The sequence below is a fragment of the Microcebus murinus genome, chromosome 3, assembly GCF_040939455.1.
Source record: "Microcebus murinus isolate Inina chromosome 3, M.murinus_Inina_mat1.0, whole genome shotgun sequence".
In the NCBI taxonomy this organism is placed as follows: Eukaryota; Metazoa; Chordata; class Mammalia; order Primates; family Cheirogaleidae; genus Microcebus; species Microcebus murinus.
Window position 1 is genome coordinate 33657172 of NC_134106.1, and position 25596 is coordinate 33682767.

Below are 25596 nucleotides of genomic sequence, written 5' to 3' on the forward strand. Positions count from 1 at the left end.
AAATCATTTACATCTTTAGTGTGAAGGCTAAAACACAAAACTATTAGAAATAATAATAGCTACGATGATTTCATAACGGATATGCAAAACAAACACATACAAATTGACATCAAAAATTTAAAAGGTGGAGGAGTAGAGTAGGATTTTTTTTTTGTTATCAAAGTTAACTTGTTATCAGTTTATAATAGCATGTTATAACCATAAGATGCCTTTTATAAGCCTCATGGTAACCACTAAGCAAAAAGCCTATAGTAAATACACAAAATATAAAAAGGAGCTAAAGCATACCAATAGAGAAAAATCACCTAACTCAAAGAAAGACAGCAAGAGATGAATAAAAGAGCAAAAGAGCTATAAAACAACCAAAAACCAATTAAGAGAATAGCAGTAGTAAATCTTCACTTGTCAATAATTATTAAAATATCCATACCAACCAAAGTGATCTACATATTCAATGCAATCCCTATCAAAATTCTGATAACAATTTTTACAGAAATAAAAAAATCCCAAAAATTCATATAGAACTACAAAAGAGCACAAATAGCTAAAGCAATCTTAAGCAAAAAGGACAAAGCTGAAGGCATTACACTAACCAGTGTCAAGATATACTACAAAGCTATAGTAATCAAAACAGGGTGGAACTGGCATAAAAACAGGCACATGAATCAATGCTACAGAATAGAGCCCAGAAATAAACTCCCACAATGGAGAAATGTTGGTCAAAAGGTACAAAATTGCAGTTAGAAAGGAGAAATAAGTGCAAGAGATCTAATGTACCACATTGTAACTATAGTTAATAATGATAACAATGTATTATTAATATGTTTTTAAAAATTGCTAAAATAGTAAATTTTAAGTGTTCTCACCACAAAAAGATGATAAATATGTGAGGTAATGCATAGGTTAATTGGTTCAATTTAGCCATTCTATGATGTATAGATATATCAAAACATGTTGCACATAATAAATATATATAATTTATATTTACCAATTAAAAGAATTAATTAATTTAAAAGAAGAAAAATGCTTTTCTAGCTATATTCTAAAAGTCATGCCCCAATCTTTCAGAATGTTAGCAAGTTCAACTGTTTGTAAAACGGGATACTAGTTCCTCCCCCACTGACCTCACATGGATATGGAGAGGGTCTAGTCACAACAGAAGCATATATGAAAGCAATGTAAACTTTACCCCATGCTAATAATGTAGGATAACTTCATCCTATCAGGTAATTTGAATGAAATGGCTTTAAGCCATTTGAAATAATGATGTGAAGGAAATAGAAAAGCATTCATCTCACAATGTTCTATATAAAGCATCATATAATTCTCTTTGTAAAGTTATAATTATACTTCCCTTATTGTAGTTGTTGTTTCTGAGTTGTTTATAAATCAAATTTTATTTTAAGCACATTAAGGGAACAAGCTATTTAAAGTGACTCCCTGTTGAACTTTTTGTGAAATAAAGAATGCTTCTAAAATGCAAATAGATAATTCCTAACTAATCATTTTTTTCAAGCTTGGGTTTTGTTTATGATGTTTTCTGGAAATGGAACACAGCTATACTGCTGTCGGCAACATCTGGTAGCCTCCCTGTGGAACTGCTTATGTCTTTCTTGGGTCACACTCATAACAGCACTACCCTGGCCTCATAGGAAGGATGAGACATTCTGGTCCTTCCAGGTGCCCACCAAGTGCTAAGAAACAAACACAACTGTTACTTCCTAGACTCTGGTCATAGCTGGACTCCCCCATTTCCCACAATAAAGCTTTAAGTCAAGCAGAGGACTCACTCTTCACACACAAAAAAATACACTTAATGAGATAAATCCCCTATACTCAATGTTCAGGATTGATTTTCTTACATGCCTAGAAACTGTACATCCTCCCAGATAGTCCAAAAGTCTCCAAAGAGAATTTTCTTACAAGACTCTCTACATTTCTTGGCTTCAACTAAACTGATATTTCTGGTGTTAAAAATAAGAGGTTTGCATAAAATTTGGTTTCTCAGAAACTTGGGAAAAGATGAGTTTCTTCACAATGCATTTCCTTTCAAAAGTAGAAAGTTTCTGTGGTTCAAGATCAAGATTCAAACGGCTTCCCATTTGCAATGAATCTGTTTCAGAATTCAGTTTAGCTAAGGCTCGATCTCCAATTCTGCTGACTGGCTGCTGGCATGCATGTCAGCCATGGGAGGGGCTGCAGTGTACAGGAGAGTTGATTGGAGTGCTTCAACCATAGAATTTCTACAGCACAACTTTTCACTTATTAAATTAGAACTGCCCAGAGAGAATCTTCTGAAAGTTGTTAATTTATTTTTGCTGGGAACTTAACAAGGTTAACTAAGGAATTCAGTGATTTTTTTCATCATCAATCCAAATATATTTTATATTCTGGCAGAACAAATCTCAAAGCACTGATAAGTAAGGAAAAGAAAGACCTCCCAACCACAAATTAAAAAACTGAGAGCTGTCAGGACCAAGGTGAGGGCAATCTCATAAAGAACAATACAGTGATCAAAAGCATGAATTCAGGAGCCAGACTGGGCTCCAATGGCAGCTCTGACACTAGCTGTGTAGCTTTAAACAAATTAAACATGTGGGATTGCTGGATCAAATGGTAGTTCTACTTTTAGTTCTTTGACATATCTCCATACTACTTTCTGTAGAGGTTGTACTAGTTTGTAGTCCCAACAGCAGGATATGAGTACCATCTGACCCAGCAATCCCACTACTGGGTATTTACTCAAAGGAAAAAATGTTTATAACAGCACAGTTCACAATTGCAAAGATGTGGAAACAACCCAAGCGCCCATCAAGACATGAGCGGATTAATAAAATGTGGTATATATATATATACCCTGAGTACTATTCAGCCATAAAAAATGGTGAATTGATATCTCTTGCATTAACTTGGATGGAGCTAGAGACCATTCTTCTAACTGAAGTATCACAACTATGGAAAAACAAACACCACATGTACTCACCATTAAATTGGAACTAATTGATTAACACTTACATGCACATATGGAAATAACATCCATCAAAAATCAAGCAGGTGGGAGAGGGGAGGAGAGGATGGGTAAATTCACACCTAACAGGTACAATGCACACTATCTGGGCCATGGGCACATTTGTAACTTTGACTGAAATGGTACAAAAGCAATTTATATATCCCAAATGTTTCTACTCTCATAATATTCTGAAATAATAAATTAAAAAAAAAACAAATTAAGCATGTGGACTTCAGTTTCTTCATCCATGCAAACAGGTAACAATAGTACTTACCTATAGTAGGGTTGTTACAAAGATAAAGAAGTTAATACATATAAAGTTCTTAGAACAGGGCCTAAATATTAATACTATATAATATATAATATGGAATAGAATAAAAAATCAGGTACTGAAAGGAATCTTAGAGATGAGAAGGCAAGATGTGGAGAGGTTACAGGAACTGAACTATATGGTCCATCAGTGAAACACACAAAGCTCAGACAACCTGTCTCCGTTGGTTAACAGCTTCCTGGATGACTCTGGGAGAGGCATGGAAATGATTATTGCCAAATTGAAATGATAATAACACTGAGCTTCTTTGTATCAGAGGTGTGAGAAATAGTGAACAGTAAAAAACGCTCTTAACTGTTTTGCAAGTGGAAAATCGCTAGAGTTTCAGAGCATATTCTCATTTCCCAAAAGTACATTTCAGTTTTTAATCACACTTTCTGAGGCTAGTCTCTATAGAGACATGTGGACTGTAGCCAGAAGGCTTGTAGAAATGAAGGTTTTTTTTTAATAACAGAGAAGATGAAATACTCTGAAAATCACATTTAGCTTTAACAATGTGTGTAGAAATGATGTTCTATACAGCAAGTAAACATGCAAGCACTTGATTGCTTCTCACATCCTATGTGACCTTGAGAAAGTTATAGAATCTCTCCAGACTTCATATTCCTCACAGATGAGAAAGAAGGAAATCTTGTTCCTTCCCTAATGATGATTACGTGGATAATGATTGATCCAAGGGCAAAGCCCTTCCCAAATTTTAAAAAGTTTGTGGATGAAGGGCAGGCCATTAATAATGAAATACTTTATAGTTGATAATACTAGATTTATATATTTTAGCACATGAACCATCCAACATGGATATAAATCAGGATGAAAATATTGGTTCTAGAACTTATTATTAGTGTGTGAGTGATTTAGGAATCTGATGAGCCCCAGCTTAGCAAAGGACCAGAATGAAGCTCTATCTATTTTCTTAATGGTGCCACATCAGGGGTTGGCTCAAATTCCTTTCTGGGATTCTATGAAATTTTCAGAGCCTGACATATTTTATCTGTACCAATGAGGAAACCATGGCTCAAGGAAAAGATTGCATAACAGATCAAAAATAAAGCTTGCCCTAGGTCTGAGAAATTACCTACATTTCTGGCACTCTTTTCGGACTATTAGGGATTGATTTAGCTCTTTTGTGATTTCAACAGACCTCAGACAGAGACAGAAAACATGATTACTGTAATAGGTATCCATGAACTCCCAGTATAGCATACCACATGCCCTGTTAATTGAAGAAATAGTCTTTTCTCAAATGGGTTTAAACAGTGTGTGGGTGTGGGTGTGGGTGTGTGTATATTCTGGGCTAATATGCTTTCCAATGGGTCAATCCATGAAAGAATATTCAGACCCACAGCTCCCACTGGTGGAAATATTGAAGAGCAAAGTCCAGTTGAAGGGCTTGTGAGACCAATGAAAAGAATCTCTGCCTACCCAGTTGAAGTCTATGCCACTCCCCAAGGCTTCAGGATGTTGTAATGGGCATAGAAGAGACAAGGATACAAGGAGTGAGATATCTTTTTGTTTAAGGTGAGAGGTGTAAGAGAAACGTCTGGGAGGCACAGGTGTAAAACTCAGATCAAGAGAGTAAGGCTAACACTGGGCAAAAGGGTCTACTTTCCTTGTGAAGGTAAAGTCATTAGACACCTTTCTATGCCTATTCAAGAAAAAAAAATTAATTTAGCTATCACTTTAACCTTTCTCCTCTTTTCTGTAGGTATCCTAAACCTCTAGTAAACTCTAACCCCCATCCTTTATCAGTTTTGCATTCTTGTTTAGAGGAATTGAAGATACAACATGGAAAAAAGGAAAGAGAACACCATGCTACCCCATATTTTCTCAGACCCAGTGGAAAGGAAGTGTCAGCCTTTTTGCATGGATTTAGATTCATGTTTCTAGGTTACTGTCAGCAGATCCAGAAGGCACATTCCGATAGTGGCATAGAGACTCACAAAACCAGAAGAATGTTCTAGAGAGGATAAATGCCGTTAAGCCTGAAATAGCTGCATGGGTTAGTGAAGGTAACATCCTACAGAAAGAGAGAGAGAACTTCCAGTTCACAGCAAGAATCTGCTCAACTGACTTGGAGAAAATCTCACTTTAGGTCAGCAGATGGCCTGGTGCTTTTTATTTAGAAAGTGTTTATGATAATTCAAACAGAAGTATATAGGGACTTTGGAAAAGGGATCGGAAAGAAGGAGGAGGAATCTTGGACTCAGTGGGAAGGAGTCTGAGGAGACACTACTATGGGTGAAATATTTGCATTGCTACTCAAAGTGTGGTCCCTAGACCAGCAGCATGAGCAGAATCACAGCCCCCCCCAACCGGACCTGCTAATCAGAATCTGCACTATAATAATACCTCCATATGTTTCATATGCAATTTAGGTTTGAGAAGCACCAGTGTAGATGACAGTCATGGGCAAGCAAGGAAGATTCAGATGAGAATCAGAATCACTGATGATATTCTCGGTGGGTTAAGGAGCAATCCAGAGGATGAGACATAGCTATGGACAGGTGAAATGGCATCATGGCCATAAGGAACTGGTGAATTCACAACAGAGAGGGAAGATGGGAGAAGTACTGTCTCTTCAGGTCTAGCCCTCTATAAGGATTGGAAAAAGCTGTTTGGATTATCAGAACAATAGGCATGGAGAGTGGAATTAAGGAAAGGGCTCTAGTCTCTTCAAGGACAGAAGTGCTTAGAAGGTAAACCAAGACAGAAGCCTGGTTCTAAAGACTGAATTGACATTATAAAGGCAGAGAAGTGGCATGTCTTAGAGATTACATGGGAAACCATGGCCCCTCTGTGGCACATTGATGTCTCATTCTCCCAGCAATAGAACTACTGAAAATCCCATTGACCAAAGGGGGCTGGGGTTCACAGTACTTCCCCTGCCCTTGTTTAGGTGGCCTCACAAACTACATGAACAGTGGTTTAAGTTATGTGGGACTCAGAAATGCAGGGAGCTGACATGACTCATGCAAATTTGGTGAAAATCAGGCTGAATTGAGAGAGAAATATATTTTTACATAAAATGTGTTTTATGAAAATACTGTGGGTTTGAATTTACAGATTTAATTAAAGTGTTTATATTCCCAATCTTTAAAAACCTTGTTATAAGATGCTCTACTCAAAATTGAGTTTCAGGCAAAAGCAGCTTGCCTTCAACACACTTGGAAGTTTGTTTGTATCACCAAAATATCCCAAAGCACCACCAGACTGTAGGGAGAAATGGAAACACATTAGCATCAAAACTCAAATTTCCCTACCTAAATGCTCTACATACTGACATGAACCTCAGCCTCTCAGAGAATATTCCTACATATTCCTGCATGTGCCTAAGAGACATCTCACACTGCACTCACAGAGTCTGTGCTCACCAGGTACTGCGATTTGCCCACTAGGCCTCAGCTTGGCATCCAACGTACACCTTGAGCATCTGCCATGCCCCACTGGGCATCAAGGTCTCCTCTATGTTCTGCTCTCTTTCTTCAGGGGATAATCAGCTTGTCCAGGGTGCTGTCTCCTGGGGTGCGTGAATTAGAAAACCCACAGGATACCCAACCAAAACTAGGATGTACTGGAAGCAGAACTAGAAAGAAAGAGATGCAGACTTAGCCCCATGTGACCCTCACAGAACTCAGGACAGCTTTTCTATAATTTTCTCTCTCTTAACTTAAGACAGGCATGCATAAAATGGCTTTTCTCATAGACTATCTTTTCCAATTCAATTATTTATACAAATATACATTGGCTGGTATGTATTTGTGCATGGATAGGGCTGGTGTGGACCTTTGATCCTATAAGATAATTTCCACTTATATCCAGCAAGGCCCAGTCTTATTAACGTACAAAAGGCCAAAATATTGGTATCTATCACCTAGAAACAAAAATAGTGATTCCTCTTCCAAACAGAGTGTTTATTGGACATCTTGTTCCAAAGGAAACCAAACATGTATTAGATCTCCAATCATAATACAAGTCTCTACCTTTAGTTCATGTAAATGTGAAAAAAAAAAGACTTTTTGAAAGTATTTTGATACAACTAGTCTTTTAGAAGAAGACTCTCCAAACTAATCTCACAAATGGAAAGCTTTCTTACTTAAACTTTTAGGTGCATAGGCACCTAAAATGACATGTGACTAATCACATATGATTGTCTATCAAAGTGCCCAAGGGAAATATCGGAGTATTCTCCCCACACAAAGTTCACTGCTACTTTGTCAGCCAACCAGAAAGAAATTCTTATACTGCTTGATGTAAGTGACTTAACACAGAACAGCAGCCTTCTGTTATACATATATGTTAAACCTATTTATCTTTAGCCTATTTTAAATCTAAGATCTGTTTTCTTAATGATGGAAAGTAACAAATATCAGCAGGGTAAAACTAAAAATAAATCAATGAGGTGCTTTGAGAATTCAATGGTTAAAAAGAAATTCAGGACTTTCTTCAATGAAGAAGTCAGTATTTTCTTACAAAGACAAAACAGAAGCAATATTTACTGAAAGTCAGAATTTTTTAAACATCAGGTGGGCTGCAAGCTAAGAAATGATTAAATGATTTTATAATTAAGAGTTTGTTGTTGTTGTTGTTCCCTTCAGGAAACACTCTGGCACCTTCCTTGGTTTAAAAAACCTCCCAAATTCTGCAACAGAGAATGGTTTTCTTTGCAGAGAAAACAGATCCCATATATCACACATATTACAGAAAACTTGGAGGTGTTGAAAGGTTTAAGGGGAGTAATACAGATGAGAAAGAGAAAGGGTAGTAGAATCCAGGAGGAAAAGGTTAAAAATAAATTCCCCAAGCATTTGAAAGAAAACAGGCCAGTCCTAGGCATGTAAAAAATACAAGGATTTAAATTTTAAGACTATATGCTATAGAGACTATATGTCTTCAGAAGTTGGACAAAGGCTCTGAGAGGCCTGGGAAACACTCACTTGGCACACAGTGGGTGGAAAAATAATAATTGTCCAAAGGACAAACGGAGGGTAAAATTCACCATAGAGGTAGATCCTTTGCCCTCTGAGAGCCACAAAATATAGTTCTTGTAAGGTCAAGTTAATAACCGTTCTCTATCCTTTTTGTTATTTTGATATGAAATAGAACTGAAAATTTTGAGTTCATTTGTATGAAACTAATTGACTTATTTGTTGATGTTTACATTATGCAAATAATTATGGGGGTCTTAAGGGCAAAAGCATTAAATCTCCCAAGTGCATTTTCCTCTCCTTTTTCCTGGAGTTCTCTTAGATTTAGAACCACATTTTTAATTCAATCAGACTCAAAAATCAGCACAATTACAACTGCTGAAGAATCATAAGTAAATAAGTCTGATATGAAACATACCCCAAAAAATAAATAGGAAGAGTCATGTTCCCAGACTACACAATTTGGTGTAAGTTTTCATGGGACTCTCAACTGAAAGGATACTGGGTGTTTTTGAGTATCAGGTACAGTTGTCTCTTAACATATTGAGATGAGATAGCTAGACCTGGGGGAGGAAATGAGTGCATCTATTCAAAACTCCAGTATACTCGGCTATGTAATGCATGGACTTCCTACATTCCAAGTATTTAAAACAATGGAAAATTGATTTAAGCATTTTAGAGAGAATTAAAAAAACAGTCTTCATTCTTCCTCCTGCTTCTTTACCAGGAAAAGAAATTCTGCAACTGCCATTGTGAATCCATTAGCATAAACAATAGAATTATCACCAATCTGAGCACAGACTCAGCAAATAAAATTTGCAAGCTTGCTATTTACCCTTGCTGCAAATATGTTCCTCTAAATAAAACAGACGTTTAATAATCAAGTGCATCTTTCACTTCCAGCAGAGTATTGAATTTTGTTGATGCAGATAATAACTCATCCAGGAAATCTTTGATTCTTATATAGCTTTTCAATTACAGAAACAAAGACTCCCCTAGGCTATTTGGCCTGAGCCAGTAAAATGAGTTTGCAATGTGACTTACTAGGCTGTACATTACAACAGAAGGTTAGATTCAATATAAGACACCGGCATTAAAGCTGTCCACAGCAATCCTGCTCCCCTGACTGTTCTACGCTCTTTGCTACCAATGCTGACCTATTTCATTCTGCCTGATAAATGTACTCTGCATACTTACCTTAACTTCAGAAGTTATCTATTCCCATCCTCCCAAAAATTCCCTTCCCCAAACTGAGATTTCTCTTTGCTTTCTGTTGCTTGGGTCTCCTTCTTCACAATACTAAAAATTCTACTGTCCTCCATAAAACTGTCCTCAGTCATCCTAACAATAATAGCTATTTTTAGAGCTATAAATGAAAAGATGTTTTAACTTTTTATCTCTTGTTTTTTCTGTTTTATCTCTCTATAAGTCTTTAAATTATAAGTGTAAAGCCCTCTCTAAGATTCTATATTGCTGAGTCCAGCATTCTATATACAATGACTACCCAGCAAATGACAAGTACCATGTTGAAAGAGTGAAACTTCACAGACAGAAAGCAGAAAACAATGTCGTTCTTTCCCATGCCATTGAAACTAATTCTTCCTTGCTTCTCAGATTAAATTAAGGGCAGATTTCATGACTTTTCTAGCCAGGCTCAAGAAATGAAAACTCCTGAGAACCTTTTCAGTCAGAGAGCACTTCATATGAGTGACATGACCTTGTAGTAGCAAAACTCTCAACTTTATTTAAAGTTACAAGGTGTGTGCCTTCTACAGCTTGCTTCTGTTTCATAGCATCACCTGCAATGGGAAAAGAGGTCTGATTCTGCACTTCCCACCCACATGACTCCTCCCCCACTGCACCCCTGCCTCAGCTGCATTCTGACTGTTCTGGAGAATGGGAGGTGTGGGGGAAGGAAGGACAATAAAGGGCAGGAAATGGTTTCTTCTGCTGGTACTGCTATGATGTAGACATGGTCATCCACTAACTAGCTACGTGAATTGGGCAATTGGCTTAACTTTTCTGAGCTTCAATTTCCCCATGCTGTGGGAATGGAGTTAATACATATAAGGCCTTTTGTAGTTTCTGAGACACAGGTAGACAGTCAGTATATGTCAGCCCTTATTTCTACTCTCTCATGTGAAGTCTTTGTATTATTTCAGACAATCCCCATTGGAAATATTGGAGCAGTGTCTTTGATGCAGGTAATGTCTCTTCTCCCAAGCTTCCATATCTACCAGCTCACCTTTAAACTCTGCAGAAAACTCTCTTGAATGACACCCTCTTTTAAACACACTGAAGCTGTCTCCTTCCCTAGTGCAGTCCTCATCGGGCCATCTTGAGACATTTACCTCTGCCCTGCTTCCACTGGTGCCTAATGTGTCATCTGTTTTTTTTTTTTTTTCTCTAGTACCACTAGGCAGCTAACCTGACACAGGTTCACCTTACATTTTCAGTCCCTCAGGGGACAATGTCAAGCTGGGCATGTGGTCTCCTTTTGCTGGGCTCTACATGAGGGGAAGAAATTTGCCCATGTCATAACCTCCCAACACCCTTTTCCAAAGACATTCTCTCTTTCCTGACTTCTTTAGCCTCATCCCTTATATGCCCACAAGTAGGTATTGGGCTAAGGATTTCATGTTCTGTTCATGGTCTTCTCATTTGCAAGTGACTAAGGGGGTCTAACTACTCAGCCTGGGGTAAGAATGCTCATCACTATTGTTCTGTCTTGGTCTTCTAATATTCTCACATCTTTGCTTCAGCAGCAGGTTTTGAGACTTTTTTCTATGGCTTTCTACCCATTATTTCAGATTCATGTCTTCTGAACTTTGTATTCTCATTAAAAACTTATCTGGGCAGTAGGGAAATTTCAGAGCCTTAGAATGGATACAAAGTTCAACCTTGCTGGGCATATTCAATTCTGTCTGTATCCTGCCTAAATTCATACTATTTCCAGTCACTCTTCACTTCTCTCTGTACTCTCTTTCTAATTCCACTTTAAATTTATATCTCATCCAGGATGAGTTTCTACTGGGTCTCCCAAATCCACAGGAAAAACAGTGGATCTTTTCCAGGTCACAGTTTCTTTCCCTAGCCAGGCTTTTTTGAAGGTGCTGTTATATTTCTAGCACCCAAACATAGTGCTTGGAACATAGCAGTGCCCAATAAATATCTCGTATTAAAGGAATCCATGGCTTTCTTCTACTTCATTTTAAACTGAACCTTGATTCATATGTATGGGGAGACAATGCTCTCTGTTCCCCCATGAATGAAGCATGCCTTCAGTTTGAACATTTATTTGTATATGTCTATGGAGGGAATAAACATATTAATAAATGTTTAAAATAGTATCAGGAAGATAATAACTTAGGGTTATATCGTAGATAGTGACAACAGAGGAAGACTTCTTAGCTGTGATTACCATCAAAAGCCTCTGAGGAGGGACTAAGACCTGACTAATAATAGTAGTTAACACTTATATGATGTATTTGATGCATCATTCTGATTGCTTTACAGGTAATTATGTATGAAAACTTCATGAAAGTTCTATCAGAGAAGTGCTATCATTATACCTATTTTATAGTTGTAGAAACTGAGACACAGGAAATGTCAATATCTTAGTCTACTTGGGCTTCTTTAACAAAATTTCATGGATTGGGTGGTTTACAAATAACAGGAATTTCCTTTCTCTGTTCTGGAGGCTAGAAGTCCAAGATCAAAGCACCAGTAGAGTCAGTGTCTGGTGAAAGCCCATTTCCTGGTTCATAGATGGTATCTTCTTGCTGTGTCTTCACATGGTGAAAGGGAGAGCCTAGCTCTCTGGGGTCTCTTATATAAAGGCACTAATCCCACTTATAAGGGCCCCACCCTTATGACCTAAACACTTCCAAAGGCCCCACCTCCTAATATCATCACCATGGGGCTTAGGTTTCAATATACAAATTTTGGGAGGGACATATTCAGACCACAGCAGTGAGGTTATGAATCTTGTGCCCTAGGTCACAGATATGCTGATGGATAAAACTGGGATTTCGGGGCAGTCTGTCCCCAGAGTTCACGTCCTCAATTATTTTTTAATACTACTTCTGACAGGAGAGGAGCCAGCAGCATAAAGCTTTGGGGAAGAACTTTCCTTTCACTAAGTGCAAAGGCCTGAGACAAAGATAAATATGCTTTTATCATGCCAGCAGACATGGCTTCTTTTAAAGGTTTTTATTCTTCTATTTCTAAATAACCTTCCAGTTTTGCTCCAGATGTGACAAGCAACTCATCACTTTCTCAGTCATTATTTCCTAATTTCCTTTGCCTGGGAACCAACCTAAATTATTCTATCATTTTCTAGATTTGACACAGACAAAGTTCTTCTATAATGAAACTCCAGGTCTTTGTCAGGTTTTAGCCTAAATTAAACTATTGATTCTTGCAATGGAATACAATTCTCTAGGACCTTTCTGTGAACTCACTATCCCCAGGAAACAGTAAGAGCAAAACTTCTAGCTCCTCTGCCAGACCCAAAAGCCCCATGACACAGAATGTTATGTGTAGGGGTGGCCCTATCTGTCTGTAGCCTGTTCCATATGTGCCAAGATGACTGGTCTGAGTCTGGTTCTAACATTTCTTAAAAGATCCCAAATCATCTCTCTGAAATGCAGGCTGTGGTATCAATAGAGGTGGTTTGCTTTGATTGATACAGCAGTAGCAGCTGAAATCATTGAAAAGTAGTGGACAAATGATAAGAGGTAGGAACAAGAAAGGAAGGGAATGATGGATTTAGGATTCTCTAATGACCATGCCAAAGGGGACTGGAGGATGAATAGACAGCTGACTCAGCATATTGAAGGCTGCTATCTAGGGATGAGTTTAATAGTTCAGGGTGTTCTGTAATGAAGTCTATGGCTTGGGAACTTCAAAAGAACACATCAAATTTTCTAGGTATTTTCTCTAGGATATTTTATCAGTTAGAGTTCAGTTTCAATAAAGAGAATTATGTCTACCCACTCTAAGAAGAGATTTAATACACAGAACTAACTGTTTATATGCCCAAAAGTTGACTCTCAGAATACCCTCGAACTGGCGCAGGAGGCAAATGGCTACATCTGCTTTAGCCAAGAAATTGCAGAGTTATGAAGCCACTGTGCCAACTTGCGTGTTCTAGCATCACACTGACCTGGGTCATAATCTGGATGGCCAGAGTTGCTGCCAAAACTGCTGACCCTAGTGACATGCCACTCATGCTCGCAAAAATATCTTTGCTTCTCCCACATTTAATTCAGTTTTGAATTCTCAACTCCCCCTCTGCATTCAATTGTGGAGCCCAAATCATATCCAGAAACAGAGCCACAATGCCATCTGAGAAATGTTCTTAGCTTTCCAATATGTACACTATGGAAAGGAATACTAGAAAGAGTTAGAATAGACATGGGATGATCCAGGCTATCATATCTGCCACGGACATGTTCACTTGCTATTCAAGAAGGATGCTGTTTTTTAATTGGCCCTCTTTTTTAACAGCTTGATCAGTAGATCTAATAACCATTTGCCCTGATAACAAATTTGTCTGAGAAATAATGCCTATCCAAATTAGATACAGATATCTCTCATGTCATACACGGATTCCTCAAAACAATTGTGTCTAAGCACATTTTTTTGTAGATTGAATAGTATATTCTTTTTGATTGATATAGCCTTATAAAAAGGACATTTTTAATTGATAGTCAATTTTAGAGGCCTTTAATGATTTAAATTTAAGTTTCTCTGATCACTATCTTCAATCAATTAGTGATTTTTTATTAAACAATTTAAAGTAGTAGGTTGGGGAGTGGAAGAATAAATACACAGAAAATTATAAAATAGCATACTATATACATCATTTTAACTCTTTTGTACTTTGTTTTACCCTAAGATATCCTGAAATGCACTCCAAATCATTGCACAGGCATCTTCTACATTTTTTAAAGCTGCCTAATATGCTATTTTGTAGATTAGTATGTCTATTACATAGAAATTTGAATACTTTTGTGAGCTAATCAGAAAATTTTTTCTTTTAATTTGTGATTTTAGCCCAGTTACATTTAATGATATAACTTATATGTATAGTCTCCACCCCATATTATTCTGTATTATATTTAATTTGTTTCTGCAAATATGTTTATAGATATTTTTGCTCTCTTATGTATTTAATTGTATATTTAGAAAACTATATTTTTGCTGTTCTAATGGTGACCTTTACACCAATATCTTTTATAATGTTCCTAGGCCCCCTTTCCCTTGCTTAACATTCTACTATAGTCTTAATTCCTCATATTTTCTTGTGGCAATTAATAAGCTTATTCTACTTTCCTCTTTCTCCTTCATTTATCCTCACCTTTCTTTTTGAATTGTGTTATTTCCATTTTATTGTAACACAGTACATTCACATACTATTCCTTCCTTCTTGCTGCCACCTCTTTTTGGTCTAAGGTCTACAATTAAGTATATTCAATGTTCAACGTCATTCTTTTTACTGAGCTATGTCTAGTCATGTCTTGGTTTAATGAAGCATATTGTCTAGTTGTTTCCATAGGAGGGTTTGTAAGTTCAGCATTCCTTGAGTTCTTCATACTTAAAATTATTTTTATAGCATTGATACTTAAAGAACAACTTCAATGTTTATAAAATTCATAGATTATATTTTCTTTCCTTGAGTTCTGTGACAATGGTTTCCCCACTGTACCTTACTTTGTGCTATGTTGCTGCTAAAAATCTAAAGCCAGCCTGATTTCCTTTATTTTTAAAATGATTTTATCTTTTTACCTATTTTGAAAATTTTTTAAGCTTAATACTTTTACGAAGGTGTCTCAGAGGTGGCTATTTATGGTAAACTTTCCAGGTACACAGTACGCCCTCCCAAAATGTAAATTTAAGTAAATTTTTAAGTTGCCATAATTTTTATTGAATTATAATTTAAAATATTAGTTCTGTTCTATTATTTCCTTTTTACATCTTTGGAGACTACAATTATATGTATGTTGGATTTTCTTTGCCTATCATCTACATATAACCCTTTCTCACACTTTTACCCCTTTTTATTCTTGCTTATTTCCTTCCCTCTTCTTGATGTTTTCAGTTCAACTATCTAATTTCTCTTGAGTCAGCTATAATTTCATCTTCCTTTCTGAAATGATTTTTGAAATTTTTCTTCACCCGTTTCCCCTGGGTTTGTTTGATCATTTGTCTCACATCTTCCTCCATTATTTATTTTGTTGTTGTTGTTGTTGTTACTGTTCATTTCCATTCTAAGTTTGTTTTTGAATTTCTGATTCAAAGTGCTGTTTCATGGGTAGAAATACTTGTTTTGGGATTCTTAATGAATGTTAAGATGTATTTCCTCTGCTTCTTAGTTTTTTCCATGATGGTATGGGAAGTGAAAAAATGTTTTCACCAGATGAAAAGCTTCAATTTCCACTTCTAATTTCCCTCTTGAGTTAGCTTTACGTAGGTGTTTTCTGACATTTTCTGTTCATTTTTAAACATTTTGGATTTTCCTGAACTGTAAATAGCAGGTGCTTCTCCACAGGAAAAGATTAAGGTAAAGGATTTGGGTGGATTAATAGTATCTTAGTTCAAGATCACCCTCTTTTGTTGTTGTAGTAAATTTAAGTGTCTCTGACAGGTTTTCATTTGGGGAATATTTTGTATTTCTTAATATTCAGTAATACTTTTAGTTAAGGCATTTAATTTGTATATCTTGCTTGCTTCCTTATTTTCCTTCACTAATTATTCAAAGAAACCTTTATCCTTCTAAGTTGCCCCCTGATACCCAGAGTTAGAGCTTCCTCAAGTCAGTCCTATAAACTTTCAAGCCTCTTCCTATGGATTCCACATTAGCTAGTACTCCACTATATCAGGGTTTAGACAGATTGTTAATATGTCCACTCTCCATATGTGAACCTTTGTTCAAGGGGTGATTTAATCTGTGTTCCAAGCCTGCTAGTGTCCAGCTTCCCTCCCCTGTTTTCTGCACAGTTTCTATCTAATTCTTCCATGGATTGGAATCCAGAGATGACTGGATTTTAGATGTTTATTTTATCACTTACAAGTTAATATAAGTTTGTAGTATTCTTTGCCTCCTAATTACACTGTAGGTGTAAATTAGGGGTGCATTTTTTTTCCTTGTTAATCTTAACATTTTGAAAAGATACATGGAAAAATTTAGATTTGGGTAGTCCCCATAATCCTACAGGAATCTGTAATTCCTACTTAATATTTTTGAAGCTATGTATATGGCATTATTCTCTATATAGTTCTGATATTAAGAGTCATTATAGTTTGTACATAAACTGATATTAAAGAACCTTGCTAAACCCTTATTCTAATAATTTATGTATAGATCTTAGAGGGATTTTTATGTACAAAATTATGTCATCTGTGAATAATGGCAATTTTAAATCTCCCCTTCCAATCTTCATTGGAAGATCTTCATTGCTGGCTAATCCCTTCAATAAAATGCTACAGAGAAGTTTTGATTAATGGCATCGTTTTCTTATTCCTTGTAACAAAGAGAAAACTTTCAAGGTGTCACTATTAAGTAGTATGTTTGCCCTTCATGTTTTTATCTGGTGTATTTTTAGTATAACAGGATGGTGTGTAATTTTTGGTGAAATATATTCTATTTTCCCAGAGTTAACCATTAAGACTCACAGATAAGGATGAAAGATTCCAAGAATCACCAGCTGTTGGGACTGTCCATCTTCTGCAGGGCTCACTGAGCAGAACTGTAACTCTTAAAATTGAGCAATCTTAAGTCATAAGGTATAAATATAAAACCATTTTACTTTCACCATAATTGTCACCAGCCTCGCTGTATTGAGTTTCCCTTGCCTCTGGGCAATGAGTTTCCTTATGACATATTAATCTGATTGTTTTTCAATCTTAGCATGCACTAGTTAAAGCCTTACCAGTATTGTTTCTAAGTCCCCAGTATAGTCATTTAAGATATTTAATTTCACAGTTAGAGGAAAATCTTTAAACACACCATATGTGCGAATGCTCTTGCACTAGCACTATTCTTAGTCTTTGGTCCCCCTCTCTTTCTTTTGGGCTATCTTTGATACTAACATGGGAAGGAGAAAGAAGGAAACCAGACACTTTGCTCAGTGTTTGTAAGCCTACTCCTATCTTGTTGTAAGTGTTTACATTCTGCTATAAGGTCATTTACTTTTTGCAGACCCTAGCAAATTCGCATCCCCAGTCTATATACCCACTATAGTCCTCAACTCTGAAGACTATGGTGTGAATAAATCCACTCCTATACCTCTGGAGACTGGGAACTTGAGGAGCAGTATCACCATGCCAACTCTTCTCAGTGCTCTTTGACCATTCATGGGGTAGGTCAGCAAGGTTAGCTGCCTGGAAGAAATCCTGCAGGGAACTAGCCATCATTTTTTCCCTCTAGCAGACAAGTCTAAACTTTATGAGTGATTCTCTCACCTTTCCTTGCCTTAACAAAAAGCACCCAGGTATCTCCCTCATCTCCCACAGGAAGGAGAATGAAGGAGATGGCCTTTCTTCATCAAGAATGCACTCCCTGCAAAGGGCACCACCAGTCTTTCTCTTACAAGAATAGAGAAGATTGGAGCCAGGTTAAGAGGGCCTCCTCCGATGAAAAGGCATTTCTTAGTCATCTCTATAGAAAAGTGACTAGTCCAACATCTGGTGGGTTCCCCAAACTTAGAATGTGGTATAGGTAAAGCTTTTGGTTCTCAGCTATGGCCTTTAGTTTTCAAATTCGGAAAAAACAAACAAACAAAAAACAGAAGTTCTAGTTGGCAAATCCTGCTTCACTATCATAAGGAAACTTTTTACCTTTAAGGTATGGACTTTGTCTCTGTCCCAGACTTACTTCAAACCATCAACACAAGAAAATAATAGGTGTTGGTGAACTGTTTTTTTTTCATACCCATTTGACTATGTGACCAAAATTAGTGGTGCAGAAGATCCATACATCAGATACCTGACAAGGGTGAAAAATGAACAACAAACAACTAGAGCTGTTAACATGAGGGTACATTTATGAAGAATATCATAATACTTGCTTCTTTACATATAAGATAAAGTAGCTGGCTAAAGCAACCATTCATTTATTTCACTGTCAAAATACAAAATCTGAAGAAAAGTGAGAGTTGTTGGACATTTAAAGCATCTATTATTCTTATTCATTATTTTGTAATGGCATTCTAACTCATTGACACTTTATTAATACAACCCAAGCTAGTGACAACAAAATTCATAAGAAGGTATATCCTCTGAGGACAGGAATCAAGTCTCCTTTCTTATTCTTTTTTCCATGTTTTCTCCCATTCTTCCTTGTTCACTTCCTCTTTTATTTCTCCCTTCTTTCCTGCCTTTCTTCTTTCCCTTCTTCCTTCCTCCCCTTCCTCCTCCCCTCCCTTCTTCCTTCTCTACCTCCTTTCCCCTTCCTTTCCTTCATCTCTTTGTAATATCTCCAATGCATGGCATAAGCCTAGCCCTAGATAATTGTAAGTGCTCAGAAAATGTTTGTCATATTAAACGAAAGTAATATGTAATATCTTATTTATTAGAAATGAATATAGTACAATAGACTCCCTGGACTTTGAACTGTCCTCAACTTCCTAATAACTGCCTCAGCACTTGTACCGAAATCCATAGTGGCAACTATGCTGTCCTTGTGCATGCTAATCTGGCTTATTTTTGTATCTATTGGTTCTACCACCCAATCCTTTCTCAGTTATATAGGCATATTGGAGAAGAAATAAATCAGTGCCACACCTATAATTGTCCCCTTCCTTCTTTTTTAATCTTTTCTCTTTCTCAGCCAAAGAATTAGACCTCTACAATCCTGTCAACCCCAGAAGTCTCCTAATTCGGCTACTTTCCCAGATGTAGTTTTAGTTTTTAATCACATCACCCATATTACATTTCTGTTCAGGGTTTATTGTAGTCCCTTCTCTCTACTCCCCATATACAACATCATGAGTTACATACTAACACTATTGTTGACACTACAGCACTCAACCTATTTAATTATTTTGTGGTCTGGGAGGAGTTTGAATTTTGAAGGGAGTAATCAAAGTCACAATTGGATCAAGAAGCAAAAAACCATTCATAGAGAAAAATGATTAGTCATATTTTTAAATTTTATGTGAACAATGACTAGGCACTTGAGAACAGATAAGAAACTAAGACCCAATTCTGTGAGAATTAGGAAAGAAGCAACATCTAGGGAAAGCAATGAATATAATACATTCTGTACCATGAGCAAGGCAAAGAAAGAGAAGGAACTGACAGGGACCGAAACCCAAGGACAAAAGAAATTCTGTGAAGAAAATAGGAAGTGACAATAAAGAGAAGATTCTTGGCAAACTGGGGTAGGAAATAGGGATGAATAAGAATCTATGAAACACAAAAGAGAGAAACTATAGAGAAATAAGGCCCAGGAATTGCAGCACACTATCTCAATATGGCAGCTGAGCCATGCTACAGTGAGTTCCACCTGCTGGCGACAAGCTTGGCCATCACAGCCTCTGTCATTAGACAGAACCCCAGCATCAGGTCTTCCACCTGGAGGCCTTGGGTTGCCATTCTTTTCTGCTTTGATCTTACTTTTGGTCTTAGAAAACAGCTTTGTTGTGATAACAGGCTGAATTAATGCATTTTGTAGTCATGGAACTGATTGATCCCCAAAGTATCTATCACATATTGTACTTTGCTGAGTGCATCCTGGCCCATCCATAGCACTTCATTTAAAAAATCAAAACAAAAACTCATCAAGTTTTATACACATAAAAGCATAATTACTTTTAAAAAATAAAAACTGGTGCTCAGAAGAGCAAAAAAAAATGTTATTTGGTATTGATGTTTTGTATTCCAAACCATATTATTTTTTCATGAAAATGAATGATATAATTACAAACTATCTCTTGTTATTTTTAAAAATTAGCTTCAGTTGAGAGTTAGTTGTCATTATGTTTCCTTAGTTTTGAAAAAGAAAGATAAAGCAAAAAGGAAATGGCTAAAACTCCATCAAAGTAACATTTGGTTTTCAAAATAATAAAATCATCCAGTCAAGATATTTCGAGTAAAATTAGTCCATCACACTAAAGGTGCAAACCCAAATCCTGGCACATAAGCAGATGTGTGTAGCTGTACTCCAAATAATTGAGGAAAGTTATTTCCATCCCTAAATGGCCAAGCTACTCATGCCTCCCTACATCTCTGTTTATTTCATCATCTTGCCTGAAGTTAAGGTTTGGGTTTCAACCCTGGTCTATTTATTTATTTATTTTATTCATTTCAAAATACTAAGGGAGTACAAATGTTTTTGGTTACATGGATCACTTTTGTAATGCCTGAGTCATGGCTATAGGTGGTCATTGTCCCAATTAAGTTGGTTTTTACCTCTCCCTTCCTCCTCCTTTCCCTCACTTGATTTCCGCTGAGTTTTACTTCCCTCTCTGCATGTGTGTGCTCATTGGTTAGTTCCAATTTAATAATGAGCACCCATGGTGTCTGTTTTTCCATTCTTGATATACTTCACTTAGGAGAATGGATTCCAGTTCCATCCAAATGTTGCAAAAGGCATTAATTCATCCTTTTTAATGGCTGACTAGGATTCTATAATAAACATATGCCACATTTTATTAATCCATTTATGAATTGATATGGGCACTTGGGTTGATTCCATATCTTTGCAATTGTGCTGCAATAAACATTTAGTGCAGGTATATTTTGATAAAATGACTTGTTTTCCTTTGGGTAAATACCCAGTAGTAGGATTGCTGGATTGAATGGTAGGTCTACTTTTAGTTCTTTGAAGAATCTCCGCACTGTTTACCATAGAGGTGTACTAGTTTGCAGTCCCACCAACAGTGTATAAGCATTTCTTTCTCTCTGTATCCATGCCAGTATTTATTGGTTTTGGACTTTTTCATAAAAGCCATTTTAACAGGAGTAAAGTAATATCCTATTGTGGTTTTACTTTGAATTTCCTTGATGATTAGTGATCATTTGAATATTTTTTTATATGTTTTTGATCATTTGTCTATCTTCTTTTGACAAACTTCTGTTCATGTCTTTTGCCCACTTTTAATGGGGTTGTTCACTTTTTTCTTGCTGATATTCTTAAGTTATTTGTATATTCTAGTTATTAGTCTTTTATAAGATGTATAGCTTGTGAATATTTTTACCCATTCTATAGGTTATATATTTTCTCTGTTGATTGTTTCCTTAGCTGTTCAAAAGCCTTTTAGTTTAATCAAATCCCATTTAGTTATACTTGTTGTTGTGTGATTGCCATTGGGGTCATATTCATAAATTCCTTGTCTATACCAATATCTAGAATAGTTTTTCCTACATTTTCCTCTAGAATTTGTATGGTTTTGTGCCTTACTTTTAAGTCTTTTATCAATCTTAAATAAATTTTTGTGAGTGGTAAGAAATAGAGGTCCTGTTTAATTCTTCTGCATGTGGCTATTCAATTTTTCCAGCACCATTTATTGAATAGGGCTTCTTTTCCCCAGTGTACATTGTTGTCTGCTTTGTCAAAGATAAGTTGGCAACAGGTAGGTGGTTTTATATCTGGACTCTCTATTTTGTTCCATTGGATTGCTCTATGTGTCCATTTTTTTTACCAGTGTAATGCTGTTTTGGTTACTATAGCCTTGTAATATAGTTTGAAGTCTGATAATGTTATGCCTCCGATTTGTTCCTTTTGCTTAAGATTACTTTGGCTATTCAGGCACTTCCCTGGTTTCAACCAAAGAGTGACAATGTAAAAATGCCTATTTCTAAAATTTGATAAAATTCACATAAAGGATGTGCATTTCTTTCTTAATACTGATAAGGTTCCAGTACTTATCTTTCTAAAAATGTCATGAATAAGTAGAAAGCATTTACTGAGCAACTGTTTATAAATCAGAATCACAACTCATTTTTCTTTTCAGAGAGCTTTTATCTAGCTGGAAATACCATAAAAGTACATGTGATGAACTAGTAATAGTTATAGTGTTAAACAATGAATTGTGTGGTAGAGATTGTGTGCATTTTAAATGTTCACCAAAAAAAAATCAATTCAGATTTACAATAATGTCGGAAGCATTCACATAGGTATAGAAGCTAAATTGGACCTCAAAAATTGGATAGAACTTGCATTGGTACATATTTCTAGGTTTGTCTGATTGCACTATGTGTTTTATCAGAAAGAAAAAAAAATAAGGTCACTTTGATGAGAGAAAAAATAATATAAAGACAATCTCTTTAATTACTTAACAAATTTAGGAGCCATAGCATTTGGGATCAATTAGGTTTTACTGTTTTCTTCTCATTGTTTAATCTTCAGTGATTTGTTTAATCACTAAGGCTCTGTGAAACCATCTGTACAACCTCACTTTCCACCATTTGAGAAAGAACAATCAGAAACAAAGATTATCTACAAAGCCCTTAAAGAAAAAACTTAGCATACCAATATGATCTAATGTAGGGTTACTGTGCTAGTCAAAAAACTTTAGAATTCTTAACTGATCATAGAGGTCCAATTCCCAAGGAACCACCTACTTTTTCTCTGCAAATCTTCTCCTTAAATTTTCGGTAAACCACATTGTATAGTTTTTTTTTCTAAAGAAGTCCACCTTATTTGATCCAATTCTGAAAGAGAAAGCCTCTACAATTCCATATAACTGGAAAACTGAAGTGAGTATGAGGATAATTTAGTTGCAACTGTGAGGTGGTAAGTCACTTCAGCCAAGTCTGAGCAGGGATAGGAACAAAGTAGGCAGGATGCTTGCTCTCTCTAAAGGAGATAATCAAGTTCTTAGAACATAATAAATTTGGTTTAGTATGCATTAGGGCCTTATTAGCTCTTAATTCCATGCAGAGGGTATTTTTATTTTGTACTTAATCCTGTTATAAGTGCCTGTACCAGCGCTCCCAATCAAATCTTTATCCTCACATGCATAGAAGGAAGAGAAAAAGAAAAGCATAATCTGTCTCAGTTACTAACTGCTGTAAATATGACCTAAACAAGAAGAAAACCCTCAGGAACTCTTTCAAAGCCAGTCTCCATGCTTCTAGGAATTTAAAATTCAGAAAAAAATTTAGGCAACAGCTGAGACAATTTTAACTACTCCAAAGGGTGAAAGGGGAAAGATAGTAGGCATAAACAAAGAAATAAAGTTCTGGATTAAAGACTCTAAGGAGAGAAAAGGAGAAATCTTCCTGCCTGACTAAAAACATCCTCCAACCTTTTGTAAAAATACACACCATCTTCCCTTCTGTGCTGGAGGAGGTGGGGCTGCTCCCTCTACCTGTGCACTAACCTCATCCCGACTCACTTCCTCAGAGTAGCATCCCATCAAATTTCTCCTCTCCCTTCTCACTGATGGCCATTTCCAATCAACACACAAGTAGGGACAAACAACCCCAGGCTTTCATTTTTTTAATAAGCTTACTTATTGAAATAGGACATATGTAGAGAATAGTACACAAATTGTAGAAAGGAAATCTTCAGAATGAAGGCCCCTATGTATATGCCATACTGACCAACAAGTAGCATGCTACCACCACCCTAGAAGCCTCCACTGTCCCCTTTCCAGACATTCCCTCCTCCAAAGGTAACTACCACCCTAACCTCTAACAACATTGGTTCATTTTTGCCTATTTTAAAATTTTCTCTGAATTGAGTTAATCTATATATTCCCTCTTGTGCCTGGATTCTTGGCCCAATATTATATTTATGAAATATATTCATGTTGTTCTGTGTAGTTTTGTCTATCTGGTGTCATTGCTGGGTAGTATTCCATTGTATAAATAAACCACAATTTATCTACTCCGTAGTTGATTTGTTTTCATCATGGACCTAATATTAAATAGAAATTATTAAATAAGACTACCATGAACAGTCTCAGATGAACATAAATACACATTTCTGTTGGGTATATACCCAGGAGTGGCATATATGTGTCATGGAGTACAGACGTATTCAGCTTTAGTAGATTCTGCCAAAGACTTCTCCAAAGTAAATGCATCAATTTACTCTCCCAGCCGAAACATATGAGAGTTCCAGTGTTTCTCAGCTTCTCAGCTTCTCCAAACCCTGGTATTTTCAATTTTGTTGTTGTTGTTGGTGGTGGTGGTGGTGGTGGTAGTGGTGATTCCAGCACAGAGGTAGAGGTGTCTAATTGTGGTTTCAGTTTGCATTTGCCTGATAACTAAAGATAATGCAGACCATCCTTTACCATGCTTACTGGCCACTTAGATGTGAAGGGTCTGTTCAAGTGTTTGCCCATGTTTCTATTAGTGTATCAGTTTCTCTTTACATACTCTCAATACATTCCTCAGTCTCTAGTTCCACACATATGAATATATATAAAATAGGGATAGGGAAATATAATATGCATAGGAATATATAAAATATATATAGTGATAAAGAATTTACATAAATATATATAAAATATATACACTATATAGAGATAGGGTATATATATATAGAAAATCCCAATATAATCCCTACACATAAATACATAAAAAGATCTATATATAGACATATGTATAGAAAGAGAGAGAATATGTGTGTGTGTGTGTGTGTGTGTGCACATGTAACTTTCACAGTGTAGCTTGCCTTTGTCCTTTGAATAATAGAAGTGCTTCATTTTAATGGAGTCCAGTTCGTGATATTTTTCTTTCATAATTAGTGCATTTTGTATTCTATTTCAGTTGCTGCTATGAACTGATTTATGTCTCCCCTCAAAATTCATATGTTGAAGCCCTAATCCACATTGTGGTTGTGTTTTGAGATAGAGCTTTTAGGAGGTAATTATGGTTAAATGGGGTAATAAGGTCAGGGTCCTAATCTAATAGGATTGGTAGCCTTATAAGAAGAGAAAAGGTAATATCTCTCTTTCTTTCCCTCTTTCCAGGTATATGCCCTGAGGAAAGATCACTCGAGGACACATTGCGAAGGCAGCCCTCTGCCAGCCAGGATGAGAGCCCTCACAGAACCTGACCACGCTGGCACCCAGCCTGTAGAGCTGTGAGAAAATAAATCTCCATTGCTAAAGCCCCCCAGTCCACGGTATTTTGTTATGGCAATTCAAGCTGATCAATACAGACATTTTTTACTGACTATAAGATTAAGAAAATATTCTCTGTTTTATTTCTAGAAACTTTATTGTTTTAATTTCAGTGTCTTCCTATCATCACTGCTAGCCACAGTTCCTGCTCCTGCTCCTTCCCTTCACAGTAAACTTCATGAACAGTTGTCTACATTCCCCATCTTCCCTTCAATAGCAGTCTGATTTCTGAACTTCCCCTCTCCC

General features: G+C 36.5%; 1 long non-coding RNA gene across 1 annotated transcript in view; it reads left to right on the plus strand.

Moving 5' to 3' along the window:
* The window catches only part of LOC142869956 (uncharacterized), a 196390-nt gene extending 170997 nt beyond the window's left edge, over window positions 1-25393 (plus strand). Inside the window, exon 3 of the long non-coding RNA XR_012918481.1 lies at window positions 25198-25393. This is a non-coding gene — a long non-coding RNA (uncharacterized LOC142869956). The remainder of the gene's footprint in view (window positions 1-25197) is intronic.
* Window positions 25394-25596: the final 203 nt, after the last annotated feature.